The sequence below is a fragment of the Pseudopipra pipra genome, chromosome W (genome assembly GCF_036250125.1).
Source record: "Pseudopipra pipra isolate bDixPip1 chromosome W, bDixPip1.hap1, whole genome shotgun sequence".
NCBI classification, from domain to species: domain Eukaryota; kingdom Metazoa; phylum Chordata; class Aves; order Passeriformes; family Pipridae; genus Pseudopipra; species Pseudopipra pipra.
This window is the reverse complement of record NC_087580.1, coordinates 48,643,172-48,657,673: the sequence shown is the minus strand read 5'-3', so window position 1 is coordinate 48,657,673 and position 14,502 is coordinate 48,643,172. Positions and strand designations below refer to the sequence as shown.

At 47.0% G+C, this 14,502-nt stretch overlaps 1 long non-coding RNA gene across 1 annotated transcript; it reads right to left on the bottom strand.

Annotated features, from left to right (window-relative positions):
- Positions 1–10,242: 10,242 nt before the first annotated feature.
- Positions 10,243–14,084, bottom strand: LOC135404345 (uncharacterized). The gene is made up of 2 exons (XR_010425619.1): positions 13,583–14,084; positions 10,243–10,457 (listed from the first exon to the last, which is right to left on the bottom strand). It is a non-coding gene; the product is annotated as an uncharacterized LOC135404345 (long non-coding RNA).
- Between the last annotated feature and the right edge of the window lie 418 nt (positions 14,085–14,502).

Sequence of the window (14,502 nt, the reverse complement as noted above, 5' to 3'; positions counted from 1 at the left end):
CTTCAAAGTTCTTTCCTACTCTGGCGTTGAAATCACTAAGGATAATGATCTTATCATCTGCAGGAACCTTTTGGGTAAGGCGGTGCAGGTCCGTGTAAAATTTATCTTTTTCAGCAGGGTCAGCTTGGAGAGTTGGGGCATATATACTAAAGAGGACAACATGTTGCTTGTTTTGTAGTGGAAGGCGTAGGGAGATAATGCAGTCAGAATGACCTGTTGGCACATTTTAGAGTTTAGGAACAGTAGTTTTTAATCTTGAAGCCAACTCCTGAGAGATACTTTTCGGTTCTGGGTTTACCTGACCAGAAGAGGGTGTAACCGGCACCATGTTCTCTAAGGCTGCCTTCCTCGTGGAGACGAACTTCACTGAAAGCAGCTATGTCGATGTAGAGACGTGATAGTTCATGGGTGATTAGGGCAGAGCGATGCTCAGGACGTCCACTATCCACAGTATCAAGCATGGTTCTGATGTTTCAGCATGCGAGAGTCAATGTGGGTGCACTTTTCTTTTGGAGGCAGGTGTATGCCTTTGTCTTGTGATCTTTGTGTGACTGCATTAGAAGAAGATGCCCGCTGGCCGGGTGAAGGGGGAGATGAGCTTTGGTTAGGCCACCTTTTCTAGGCCCCCCCCCCCCGCCTCTCTCCCCCTGGGCACAGCCAGCTCAATTGGTAGAGCCTTTAGTGTTAACTAACCAGGTGGCCTTCCCTAAATGTACATGCCAATGTTTGAAGGTCCCACCACCCATTGCTTTCAATGTGATCTTTAACAGTCCATTGTACCATTCCATTTTCCCAGAGGCTGGTGCATGACAGGGAATATGATACACCCACTCTATCCTGAGCTCTCTGGCCCAGGTGTCTATGAAACTATTTTTGAAATGAGTCCCATCATCCAACTCAGTTCTTTCTGGGGTGCCATGTTGCCACAGGACTTGCTTTTCAAGGCCCAAGATGGTGTTCCAGGCAGTGCCGTGAGGCACAGGGTAGGTGTCCAGCCATCCAGGGGTTGTTTTCACCATTGTCAGCACGTAGTGCTTGCCTTTGGTGGGTTTGTGGGAGTGAGATGTAATCAATCTGCCAGGCCTCCCCAGATTTATATTTTGGTCATTGTCCCCCATCCCACAGGGGCTTTACCTGCTTGGCCCTGCTTGACTGCAGCACGTTTCACAGTGATGGAAAATCTGGGAGAGAGTGTCCATGGTTAAGTACACCCCTCGACCATGAGGCCTCAGATCCTTTGTATCCCCGACTCCAGAACTCCAGGGGTTGTCCTTGAGTCTCCCCAGGTACTTTTTGCCAGAGGCTCCAGGAAGGACCATTCTCCCCAGCTGCAGTGGAGAGCACATTTTTTACATCTAGTCCTGTCCTGACTGGCCCAAGGGCTACTGCATGAACAACCTCCTGTTTAATCTGTTCAAAAGCTTATTATTGTTCAGGACTCCACTTGAAATCATTCTTCTTCCGTGTCACATGAGAGAGAGGGCTCACAATCTGACTGTGCTCTGGAATATGCATCCTCCAAAACCCTGCAGTGCCTAGGAAAGCCTGTGTTTCCTTCTTGCTGGTTGGTGGGGACATAGCTGCTATTTTGTTGACCATGTCCATTGGCATCTGACGACGTCCATCTTGCCATTTTACTCCTTAAAACTGAATTTCCTAGGCAGGTCCCTTGACCTTACTTTGCTTTATGGCAAAACCGGCCTTCAGGAAGATGTGGATTATCTTCTCCCCTTTCCCAAAAACTTCCTGTGCTGTTGCCCCACACGATGTTGTGGTCAATGTACTGCAAGTGTTCTGGAGCCTCACTCTTTTCCAGTGCAGTCTGGATCAGTCCATGGCAAATGGTGGGGCTGTTTCCATCCCTGGGGCAGTCGGTTCCAGGTGTACTGGACACCCCTCCAGGTGAAAGCAAACTGTGCCCTGCACTCTGCTGCTAGAGGAATGGAGAGAAACACAGCAGCAATGTCAGTGGTGGCACCACTTGACTGCCTTGGACTCCAGTTCATACTGAAGTTCCAGCATGTCCGGTGCAGCAGCACTCAGTGGTGGTGTGACTTCATTCAGGCCACAATAGTCCACTGTCAGTCTCCACTGGACAATGGCTGAAATATAAGTATAGGGAGTCTTGGAAGACTGACTATATCACACTCCCCCAAACCCACCAAGGCAAGGGTCATGTGTTTTTGATGGTGGAAGCAACCACTGGATGGCTGGAAACCCACCCTGTGCCCCATGTCAGCACCCGTAACACTATCCTGGGCCTTGGAAAGCAAATCTTATGGCAACATGCTGCTCCAGAAAGAATTGAGTCAGACAATGGAACTAATTTCTGAAACAACCTCATAGACACCTGGGCCAAAGAACATGGTATTGAGTGGGTGTAACAGGGAAGGGAACTAATCCAAGGGAAAAACACAGGTTCGAGAGATTCTGGAACGTGAATAATACCAAACACCGTTGCTACTTGGCAAAAATAATAGCTATTTATTAGGAAAAGGTGGTAAACAAGGAAAAAAAAGGGAGAAAACAAAACAGGCGCCTGAGGGAAAAGGATTGGGGCGGAGGAAAAAGTGCATAAAAGACCCTAGGAAGAAGGCTTCTCCCCCATACTCACCCAGGTGTCACCTGGAAACAAGTCTTACCCATCCTAACCAATAATGAAGTCTCTCTGCAGCAGCTGCGGGTTCATGGGGGGTGGCAGGCTCCCACTTGGAGCAGGCGTCCCCGCTGAAAGCAACTTGGTCCATCGTGGAGAGCCGACGCCCCCCAAGAAGCGTCTCTGCTTTTTATAAAGTTTTTTGAGAGCACCTGCCCCGGAGAGGTGTGCCCAGCACCGCCCCGTCGGGGCTCTGAATCCCACCCCCTTGGTTATGTAAGTGCACCCCTCCTGCGCCTGCGTGAGCACTTTGGAAAGTCCCCCACGCAGGCGCAGTGATTTGTGGGGGGTCTTTTCCAATTGAGGCTGTGGGCTTACTTCATCACCCTCCTCATCACTTTGTCCTCCAACTGCCCCTGACGAGCAATTGACCAATCACAACAGACCAATTAAAACAGTTTACACAGAGGCTCTCCCTCCAAGGCCAAGTTCACTGTTTTATCAGAAGACTTGGCAGGAGAAAACATAAACTAACTGCAGGTGGCTAAGGCCAAACACAGACCAAAAAATAACATCCCAACTTCGTCCCGATACAGTGGGTGTATCATAGAATCATAGAGTGGCCTAGATTGGAAAGGACCTTAAAGATCATCTTACACCCCTCCTGCCACGGACAGGGACACCTTTCACTAGACCAGGTTTCTCAGACCCCCATTCAGCCTGGCCAGTCTCTCATCCAGCAGCACCCCCAAGTCCTCCTCGGCAGGACTGCTCCTGGTCTGGTCATCCCCCAGCCTGGATTGATACCAGGGGTTGCCCTGATCCAGGTGCAGCACCAGTACTTGGTCTTGTTAAACCCCATGAGATTCCCATGGGCCCTTTTCTCAAGCTTGTCCAGGTCCCTCTGGATGGCCCCGTCCTTCAGGTGTGTCAACTGCACCATGCAGCTTGGTGTCATCAGCAAATTTGCTGAGGGTGCACTCGATCCCTTCATCTATGCCATTAATGAAGATATTAAATAACACTGGTCCCAATACAGAACCCTGAGGGACACCAATGGTCACTGATGTCCATCAGGACTCCGAGCTGTTTGACCACTAATACAGATGTGACCATCCAACCACTTATCCACCAAAGACTCCACCCATTGAATCCATCTGTCTCCAATTTAGAGAGAAGGATGTTGGGGGGAACCATGTCAAAGGTTTTACACAAGTCCAGATAAATGACATTTTGTAGCCCTTCCCTTGTCCACTGATGGAGTCACTCCATCATAGAAGGTCACTGGGTTGGTCAGGCAGGACTTGCCCCTGGTGAAGCCATGTTGGCTGTCCCAAATCACCTCCCTGTACTCCACGTGCCTCAGCAGAGTTTCTAGGAGGATCTGTTCCATGATCTTCCCAGGCACAGAGGTGAGACTGACAGGGCAGTGGTTCCCAGAGTCCTCCTTTCTTCCCTTTTGAAAGATGGGTAAAATGTTTCCCTTTTTCCAGTCACCTGGGACTTCACCTGACTGCCAAGACTATTCAAATATCCTGGAGAGTGGCTTGGCAACTACAGCAGCCAATTCCCTTAGGACTCTGAGATGTATCTCATCGAGTCCCATAGACTGATGTATGTTCAGGTGGTCACAAACCTGATCTTGTCTTAAAGTGGGAGGGAATTTACACCCCCAGTCCTCATCCTGCTGTCCACCCACTCAAGAGGTGTGGGAAGAGAGGTTGCCATTCAAGACTGAGGCAAAAACATTGTTGAGTACCTCAGCATTCTCCTCATTTGTTGTTACCAGTTTTCCAGTGTTGTTTACCAATTAGGAGTACGCTTTCTTTGACCTTCCTTTTCTGGTTAACCAACCTCTAGAAGCCTGTAGTGGGTTGACCTTGGCCGGATACCAGGTACCCACTAAAGCCACTCTCTCACTCTCCCTCTGCAACTGGACAGAGGAAAAAAAACCAAACAGCTAAGGATTCCTGAGTAGAGATAAGAGCTGGGAGAGGTCACTTACTGATTACCTTCACGGGCAAAACAGACTCAAAGTGGGGATAATACTTATGTTTATTACTAACAGGATAAGAGCCAAAGAGTAAGAAATAAAACAGTCTTAAAAACACCTTTCCCCACCCCTCCTTCCATGTTCTCCCTCCTCCCCCCCAGTGGTGCAGGGGGAAAGAGAGTGGGGGTTGTGGTCAGTTCTTGTTTCTGCCACTGCTCAGAGAGGAGTCCTTCCCCTGCTCCCGTGGGGTCCCTCCCATGGGAGACAGTCCTTGATGGACCTCTCCAATGTAAGTCCATCCCTCAGGCAGCAGTTCTTCCCAAACTGCTGTCCTGTGGGGGGAAGTGGCAGCTCCACGAAGCCCCTGGTGCTTGAGGAGTTTGAAATATTGGATAGTATTAGGCCGTTTTCCATGAGAACAGTAAGGCTAATTAAACGTTCCCATGGACATAGCCTTGAATTTTAGGGAGTTAGCTAGAAAAGAATAACAGTACAAGGACAAGGTTGTTGATTGTGTGCAGGTGTTAAATTCCTAAGTGTTTTTGTGAAAATATATTTACATTATGTCTGTGGGAAAGTAGGGGCCAGTGAGCTCAATAAAGCCTGCCTGCTACGCTCAGCAGGCAGACACCTCTTGTCTCATCACTCTGTTCGTGTGTGTGTGTCTTCTTTTCTTCACGGACCAAGACCTACCGACAGATACCCTACGACATATGGTGCCCTGTGTGAGGACCAGGAAAAGACTGTCGAGTATTGCCCATGTCATCTGGGGTATCATGACAGGAGGCAACTAAGCTGCGGTGCGAGGCACAGTGAGGTCTTGGTGCTCAGGAGCTGTTTAGCAGGGGGGCCTGCTGCAGGATCCGAATCTGATTATTTTTTTTATACCTGAAGGTGCAAGTGTTTCTGCCACACTTGGAAGGCACAAGTTGCGTGGAGTACACAAGTGCAACTGGCACTTGGAAGGCACAGGTGAGCTCTTGAGAACCTTTTTCTAGTCACTATGGGGGCAGACCATGAGTGCAAATGAAAGACGTGTGTTTATCGCTTGGAAAGCTTTGTTACGGTGTCGTGGTGTTAAACACAATGAAGCTAAGCTACGTCGCTTATTACTTTGGGAGAGAGGCTGCATTGCCCATTGCGTTTGGCATTTCTGCCTGGGAGGACATTAGCAGAGTGCTATTAGATGCCATCATAGAGAGAAATCATGAAGAAGAGGGGCTGGGCGGAGCCGAAGGGAGCCGAAATGGGACCGGAGGTCGCGGAGCGGGGCCAGGGGCAGCCGAGCGGTCCCGCCAAGATGAACGCGGTGCTGACAGTTCAGCAGTACATGTCCAAGACGATCAAGGACAGCAGCCCCGGCATGAAAGTGCTGGTGAAGGACCAGGAGACGACCTTGCGGACACTGTGGCTGATTTCCACCTCAAGGAGCTTTCTACTTCTCCTCTGAGCAGTGCCGCGGGGTTGTGCGGCTCGCCTGCGGCTGTGACCCCCACACCAGGTCCGTACGCCGTGCCGGTGCCGCGTCCGTCCGTGGCAGCTCCGCGTGCCTACACGGCCGTGGCGGGTCTGTTGGCGGCAGCACACCGGCGGTGGCGGCGGCTCCGTGCGCAGTCACAGTGCCGTGCATGACCCTGGTCGACGCGCAGCCGGGGCTCGGCAGGATTGTTGCGATGGCCCCAACTCTGAGCGGCGTGCTCGTGCATGCGCCGGCGGTGACTCCACTCGAAGGTGACTCCGTGCGCGGCGCCGCGGCACCAACCTAGGGCAGCGCTGTGCCCTACTTCTATTCCCCCCCCATCCTCTGACACTGATGGTGAAAGTTCCCTTAACGAAGCAGCACTTTTGCTTCAAGGAGGGCCGAGTGCTCAAGACAAACGGGGGACTCAGGGGAGAGCAAAACGTGGGAAAGGGGAAGAAGGGAAGACAAAGGGTGTAGTCCTGCCCCCTGCCGAAGTGGTTCTGTTGCCTAGAGACCCTGGCTCTTTTTGGGAAGGTGTAAGACAACAGGCTACCCTAAATGGAAACTGAGATTTTTGTGACAAAATAGGGTATCCTTACTCTACGAAAGAGGCTGAAAATCCCCACGATGATATCCTGGCCTTTCCTGTCGTACTTGTCTTTTGCGTGGAGAGTTGTACAAGATTTACAATTTAATGTTGGCAAATATGGTGTAAATTCCCCTTAAGTTATGAGACTGATAAGAAGTACACAGCCAATAACTACTTAAAATGTGTGCGTGAGTGAAGAATGACTGAGGTGGTCACCTATTGAATGATTGGAAAAAGACTGTGAGAGAGAGAAACTGTGTGGATATGTTAGTGTGTAGACTTAAAAATACTTTACGTGGGTGTCAGGATTTTAAGACAATGTGTAACATGAATCTGTCGGACCATAGTGAGTCCTTATTCTAGATGGTATATGAATTCTCTGATTGTTTTTTTCTTTTCGTCATGCAGTGTTGTTGTCCATCCTTGTTGTGGAATGCTGCATTTCTTCTTTGTTTTGAATCAAGGGTTGTCGATGTTGGTGCCTTGCTTGATCAACCTGTTCAAGGGGCCCTGCAAACTGTCAGGGCCATCGTTGTAGCATAAGTGCAAATAGGGTTGAGTGCCTTGTTAATCGGCCATTCTAGTAGCACAATTGCAGGACATTTGGTCATGTTAGAGTCATTGATGCTGCTTGTACAGGACAGATCTGTGCTATGGTTTCCACACCTTATCCTCCAGTGACAATTCCTAAAGGGACACGAATAGCTCAACTTGTACCTTTTGTGAGTTGTGTTCCCCAAGCCGAGCCTCGTGAGCATCGGGATGGAAGATTTGGTTCTACCGGTGCACCACAAGTCTTTTGGTCAATGCCGATCTCTGCGCAGCGTCCACAGATGACCTGTACTCTCTACGATACTCGAAGCTTGCCGTCAGTTGTCCAGGCGAACGGACTTCTGAATTCAGGAGCTGACGTAACTATCATTGCACGAACATCCTGGCCGGTCTCTTGGCCTTTGGTCACGGCAGGGGCCGGGGTTGTGAGACTGAGAGGTACTGCTCAGAGTTTTGTCTCAAAACATGCAGTGCTCATTACTAATCCTGAGGGTTAAACTGCTACTGTCAGGCCATATGTCACTGTGGCACCTTTAACCCTGTGGGGATGGGATGCTCTATCTCAGCGGAGGGTAAAGATCACTACGGATTTTTAACTAGGCTCACTGTATTGCAGGGTGTGACACGACCCACCATTGCTTTGACATAGCTTACAACTACTCCTGTGTGGGTTAAGCAGTGGCCCCTACCTACAGAAAAGTTGTTGGCCCTGCAACAGCTTGTTCAGGAGCAGCTTGACGCTGATCACATTGAAACATCTCAGAGTCCTTGGAATACCCCTGCCTTTGTGATAAAGAAAAAATCTGGGAAATGGAGACTGCTGCATGATCTCAGACAAATTAATGCAGTCATGGCTACCATGGGAGCATTACAGTCTGGTTTACTAATGTGATAAATAAATAATTATGATTCATGAAACAAAAGGGTGATTACATCAAAATAAAACAAACGGATTGTAAAACTTAATTACAGCCCCATAAAGAAATAAAACAGACCCTTACAAGGTCAAGGGGCCCTAAACCTCCCTACTATCCTAAGAATAAAATATTGTCTTTTAGGCGTCTATTCGTCCAAGAATGCATGAATTAGGACTGGTTGTAGAGATAATCATTTAGCTTTAGCTGCAAGAAAACCCATATATTAAATACTTAGCAAAAACCTGTATAATGTATATGTATATGATATAATTAATGTGCATGAAGTAGCTAAGATAAATACTAAATGTACCCTGTAGTAGGCGTGCAGTTTTGGGAAACTGGTCCCCATTTCTGTCACCCAGCCGGCTGCTTGCTTTTACCATATAATAAACTCCTATTCAAAAACTTATAGAAAGTCGAGACTTTGTTTATCACAATTGGTGACCCCGACGTGATGTTCTCCGAGCCCTGCTGGGTTAATTAGTACTCGAAACGGGGGGACCCCCTGTTACGACCCGCCCCAGGAAAAGGGGAAGGGGCGGTAACTCAGGTTTTTATCAATAATTCCCTTGGGGTGGATTAAAGTGAAACGACACTAAATAACCGGTGTCTGAAAACATATACTGACAAGGTTTATTTTAACAATCTTGTATCAACAGGCATACTAGCAGTTTGGGTGCTGTCATACAACAGTGTGACACAGAGATAACCTTTGGGGGGGGGAGAACATGCATAGGGGAGAGAAAGGCAGGATAAGAGCAAGGGAGAATAAGGGAAAGAAAAGCTGAGAGTGGACAGATGTATATAGTCACCGCCCACGGGGTCCAGCGATGCTTCCATGTCTGTCACTTGAAGTGGTGGCCTTGATCTGCTGGGGGTGAAGGAGGGAAGCCCCCATACTCCAAGAAGTTATGAGTTATATCCATGGTTAGTGTCACGGGCCGTGCCTCGAGCCTCCAACATCTCCTAGGTCTGTGTGCTGTGTCTTTTGTGTCTCGCCTAGTTCCCGCCTTTCAAGATTAGCAGCGGGAGGGACCTGATTGCTCGTCAGATGTATCAACAGTCAAAAGCCTACAAGCTCAGCTCTTGCCTTTTCAGGACTTCACACCTTCAGCACTGGAGGGAGGGAGGGGCCCGACTGCTCATCAGAGGTATCATGCAAGTCAAAAGCCTGCAAAAGTCTCCTAGAATGCATAAATCATTAACCATTTCAGTCTCTGACACCACCCCGTGATTTATGCATTTAATAATTTCTCTTCTTTTGTCGTTCACTGTGAATCTTCTTTGTGGGCAGTGCTTTTCGTATAGTGGACAGGGAGACAGAAGAGTGAAGGAAAGGAAGAGATTGCCCCAATGCACTGCAATTCTCCCCCCTTCAAAAAAAACAAACTAATTTTATAATAACATAGTAAGCTAATTTGCATTAGTTACTCTCTCCACCCCGTGAGTAGTCATAGGGGATGTAATAGGATCTCAATGGCTACAATCAAATTTCTTAACATTAATGAGGTTACAAACATACACACAAATATTTGAAATTATACATCAAAAAACACTGAGTTACTTGGGAGCTGGTAAAAGGCTTTCTTATGTTTTCTTTTAGGCCTAAATTTAGTTCCGTTTTTTTAAATTTAACCAAATATGAAATTCAATGCCTTTCAAGGCAGAAGGCTAATGTATATAATGCATATTTATATGACTCTAAATATGCATAAATACTTGTACTAACTCCCAGGTTATATTTGGTTGAGTTTCTCAATCGAGAGAGATATTTAAAAAGACAAAATGAACTTGACAAAAATCAAATTAACAGTACATCTTATACAATTTTACCAGTAAGTTGCTCATATAAAAGAACTACACACATTCAAAAGCTTCTCCCAAGCTAACCTGCCCCCCAACAAAATAACAAAACAAACTTGGCAAAACTAAACTAGCAGTACATAAAATGGCTTGTCTTACACAATCTTATCAGCGAGTTGTTCATGATAAAAAAAAACAAAAACAAAACCCAAATAAGTCAACAATTATTAATAAGCTGATAACACAAGCAATTCTGGGAGTAGAGGGGACACAAACACAATGTTTGTGGCAAACTTTTACATATTGCAGACTTACTGAGACAAAAATACATACAGGCATGCATATTACAAAGTTATTAAGATAAAAACATAAATACATGTCAAAGAACAGTATAAGTCTTCAGTCCTGTTGCTATTTCGTTTTCTCATGGGATACTTGTAAGCTGATAATAGAAGCAGTTGTGGGGGCAGTTATCTCTTCTGCCTCTTGCTGCAATTGAAGCTCTATTGGTTTCATGCAGTTTGATTTCGTCTGCTGGCAGGTTCCTGTGGAAAAAAAAAGAAATCTGGCCCACTATGGACCCATTATTAAAAAGAAGGAACTATCTATTTATCCAACTCCTTTTCTTATCTGGCATAATGTCACTAGGGCAGTAATAATAGAGAAGTTTGGAACATGTTTTCTCCAAAAAACAAATAAACTCAGAGCATGCTGGAGTTCTTTTTTACTTCTCAGCATCTTTATTTGCTCTGGGGTGACCAAGGCGTCAGGGGGAAAACACACTGTTACTTTTTCTGTGGGAATCTGAAGTCTCAGACTTTCTAAGTGGGTGATAGTACTTGTCTGAGTCTGGTCCCCTGTGGTGACATCAGCAATCTGGGCAATCAGTTTAGCTTTGTTATGTACAGCAGCTATTTGTGAGCCAGTGTCAGCATCGAGGTAACTCACTGGCAGCTGCCACTGCCTATTAGGTTTATGGACAGACCATACTGTCCATGGTGAGTGTATAGGGACAGCTACTCCTTGCTCCTGCAATTCTGCAGTTTCTGGGGTAATGTTTTCACGTGTTCCTAAAGGGAGTGGGTGGGGGTTTACATTTGTTATTTTAGAAGGAGGCAGACTTGGAGCAGTTTGCAACAGATGGACAGAGGGGGATGGGAGACCAAACATCCATTCTCTCCCTCTGGCGTCTGTCCAGGCCTTCCCCTTTAGGAGATCTAACCCCAGGATGTTAGCTGGTAATGACCCCACAATCATGATAGTTTCTGTGGCTGTCTCATCTCCAGGTAACCAGCATTTCACTCGAGCAGTGTACTGGGGTCGGGATTTGCCAAAAGCATCAGTTACCCATATCTTTTTTTTGTCTGGCTTAATGCCACACTGAATAGCAGCTTCAGTTTGGAGTGCTGAGACCTGTGCACCCGTGTCTACCACGAATGTAACCAAAGATTTAAAAGGGCCAAGAGGAAAAGTGATTACCAAATCTCCCTGGTTGTTTTCTGTAAGCTTTCTCTCATAAACCCACTGGCTATTTTTTGGCTTATTTACTTGAGAGCAGTAAGTCCAGTTCCTTGACTCAGAACTGGTCAAACTGGTTAGTCCGGTTTCTGGAGAGGCTGAGGGGATCACAGTGTTGGACTCCTTAGAGGGGCTGCCCTTAGGGGGGGCCTTGTGCTCTTTGATCTTATCCCAGTGCTTTATCAAGTATTCCAAATTAGCAGTGGGTAATTTATCCATCACTTCTCAAGGAATTCCTTTTGCAACACCTTCTCTCCACAGACTGTATCTTTTTCTCCTGCTAGATGACACATTTTGTTGACAAATACCTGGCGAGGCAGGTTTTTGGACTTTCCCTGCCCTCCTGCAGTGTATTCTCTGGCCACTGGTACCAGAGAGCCCCAGCTGCTGACCAGTAGCTATTAATTCTTGGGCTATTTCTAACCAGGTTATTCCTGATGGAGCACCCCTTCTTCTAGGTCTGGGGGTTGCCTTTATGCGCTCCTGTAATTGTTTAGCATAAACTTTTAGTGCATCAGGCAGGCCTCGAATTAAAACTGGAAATCTCTGTGGATCTGCCTCGAGTTCCATTGGGGAATTTCTTTGTGGGTCTAATAATTTTGTATGCATTAATTGGAGACATGCGGTTTTTTGTACATTTTTTACAATGTGGCCAATTGTGGGTGTTTTAATTGTGTGAGGATCTCCCCTTTCTATAGGGTCTAACCCGCCTGCCCAGTAGGCAGCTCTTTGGGTCAGGGACCACGGTGCTCGGTTATCATTTGTGGTCAGGAAGACCCCTGGGCCCCAAAATCCTCTGGCCTCACCTTCACTTAATAAAATTCGGTCTCCCTCAGTAAGGGACACCCTCCACACATATTCAGTCTCTGATTCACTGGCCTTACGGCTGTATTTTTCCTGAATTTTGGCTAGTGCTTCCCCTGTGTACGGGGTAGTTCGTGTGGTAGTTTGCCTGTCTGTCCCCTGGCCAGTGGTTTCAGTTTTAATGAGGGGATGCATATCTATAACCTCGTCCTCCGGGTAACTTTGCTTCAACTCTTCTAATTCCCCAGAGGGATACAGGGATTTGTTAACATCTACCAGTTTAGGGTATTTTGAATTAATGTCTCGCAATTCACAATTTTTCATTTCCAGTATCTTTTTAAGCCTTTCATTTTGTTCCTCCTCATCTTCAAGGGTTGACCGAAGCAATGAGTTAATCTCTCTCTCTTTCTCCAGTGCCTGACCTTCAGCAGTTAACTGCAGGCGTTCTTTTCCTAATTGCTCCTGTAATGCCTTCATTGTCTCTTGAAGAGACCTTATCATCTCACCGGTAGATTTTTGAATAGCCTCTTTTTCTAGCTGGTCCTGCAAAGTTCTCATTGACTCTTGGAAAGATTTTATCACTTCACTTACAGATTTCTGAATAGCTGATTTTTGCTTTTGCACTGCTCTAAGGAACATGCCTAAGACAGCACCCACAAAAAACAGTTCTAAACCAAGGATAGCTATCAGGAGGGAATAATCCCCATATAACTCAACCTGGGGTGTCATCCCCTTTGCCTCAGTCATTAACCCAGCTTAGGTTAATGTCTTTCTCCCCCTTAACCCTCTGAGGGCTGGTTTGACTCTCTCCTGGAAAACCTTTCAACAGGTCCAGGTACCAGAGAACCTTTCAACAGGTCCAGGCCACACCAGGAAACCTTTCAACAGGTCTGATGTGCCCGGGTCACACCGAGAGGAGAAAAATTCTTACTATAATTTTACTGCAAGGGGACAGTCACCATTTGACTCACCCTCGGTACCAGTTTTAGACTACACCGATTACTCCACCAGATCCAAAGGATCCTGACGACTATGCCAAAAATGTTATGACCCGCCCCAGGAAAAGGGGAAGGGGCGGTAACTCAGGTTTTTATCAATAATTCCCTTGGGGTGGATTAAAGTGAAACGACACTAAATAACCGGTGTCTGAAAACATATACTGACAAGGTTTATTTTAACAATCTTGTATCAACAGGCATACTAGCAGTTTGGGTGCTGTCATACAACAGTGTGACACAGAGATAACCTTTGGGGGGGGGAGAACATGCATAGGGGAGAGAAAGGCAGGATAAGAGCAAGGGAGAATAAGGGAAAGAAAAGCTGAGAGTGGACAGATGTATATAGTCACCGCCCACGGGGTCCAGCGATGCTTCCATGTCTGTCACTTGAAGTGGTGGCCTTGATCTGCTGGGGGTGAAGGAGGGAAGCCCCCATACTCCAAGAAGTTATGAGTTATATCCATGGTTAGTGTCACGGGCCGTGCCTCGAGCCTCCAACATCTCCTAGGTCTGTGTGCTGTGTCTTTTGTGTCTCGCCTAGTTCCCGCCTTTCAAGATTAGCAGCGGGAGGGACCTGATTGCTCATCAGATGTATCAACAGTCAAAAGCCTGCAAGCTCAGCTCTTGCCTTTTCAGGACTTCACACCTTCAGCACTGGAGGGAGGGAGGGGCCTGATTGCTCATCAGATGTATCAATAGTCAAAAGCCTACAAGCTCAGCTCTTGCCTTTTCAGGACTTCACACCTTCAGCACTGGAGGGAGGGAGGGGCCCAACTGCTCATCAGAGGTATCATGCAAGTCAAAAGCCTGCAAAAATCTCCTAGAATGCATAAATCATTAACCATTTCAGTCTCTGACACCCCCGCTGAATTCAGCGGCCTATTTCGGATCTAATTTTCCACAGGACTGGAGTAACACGTTATATGGTTATATGGTAAAAGCAAGGATTGCTCCCAGATTGCTGCAGCAAAAGGTCCCAAAATTCTCATGCACGAAGACCCAGGGAAGAACAACGGACTGTGAGTATTCCCTGGTTGGGCGGATAAAAGAGGTCAGAGAGAATGAGTGAATGAGATGCAGCTTTGCTGCAAAGTGAATGCAGTAGCCCTTTTAACTGCGTTTCTGTCTCTGTGCGAACGGAACAGCCAGTGACCAGGCGAAGTGAGAGAATTGGTGATTGGACCTCTGGGGTTGGTGGAAAAGTCTTAAGGAGGGACCTTTGTGTCAGTGGGGAGAGTTTAGAAGGGATCCCAGAGAGTCGGTGGAGAGA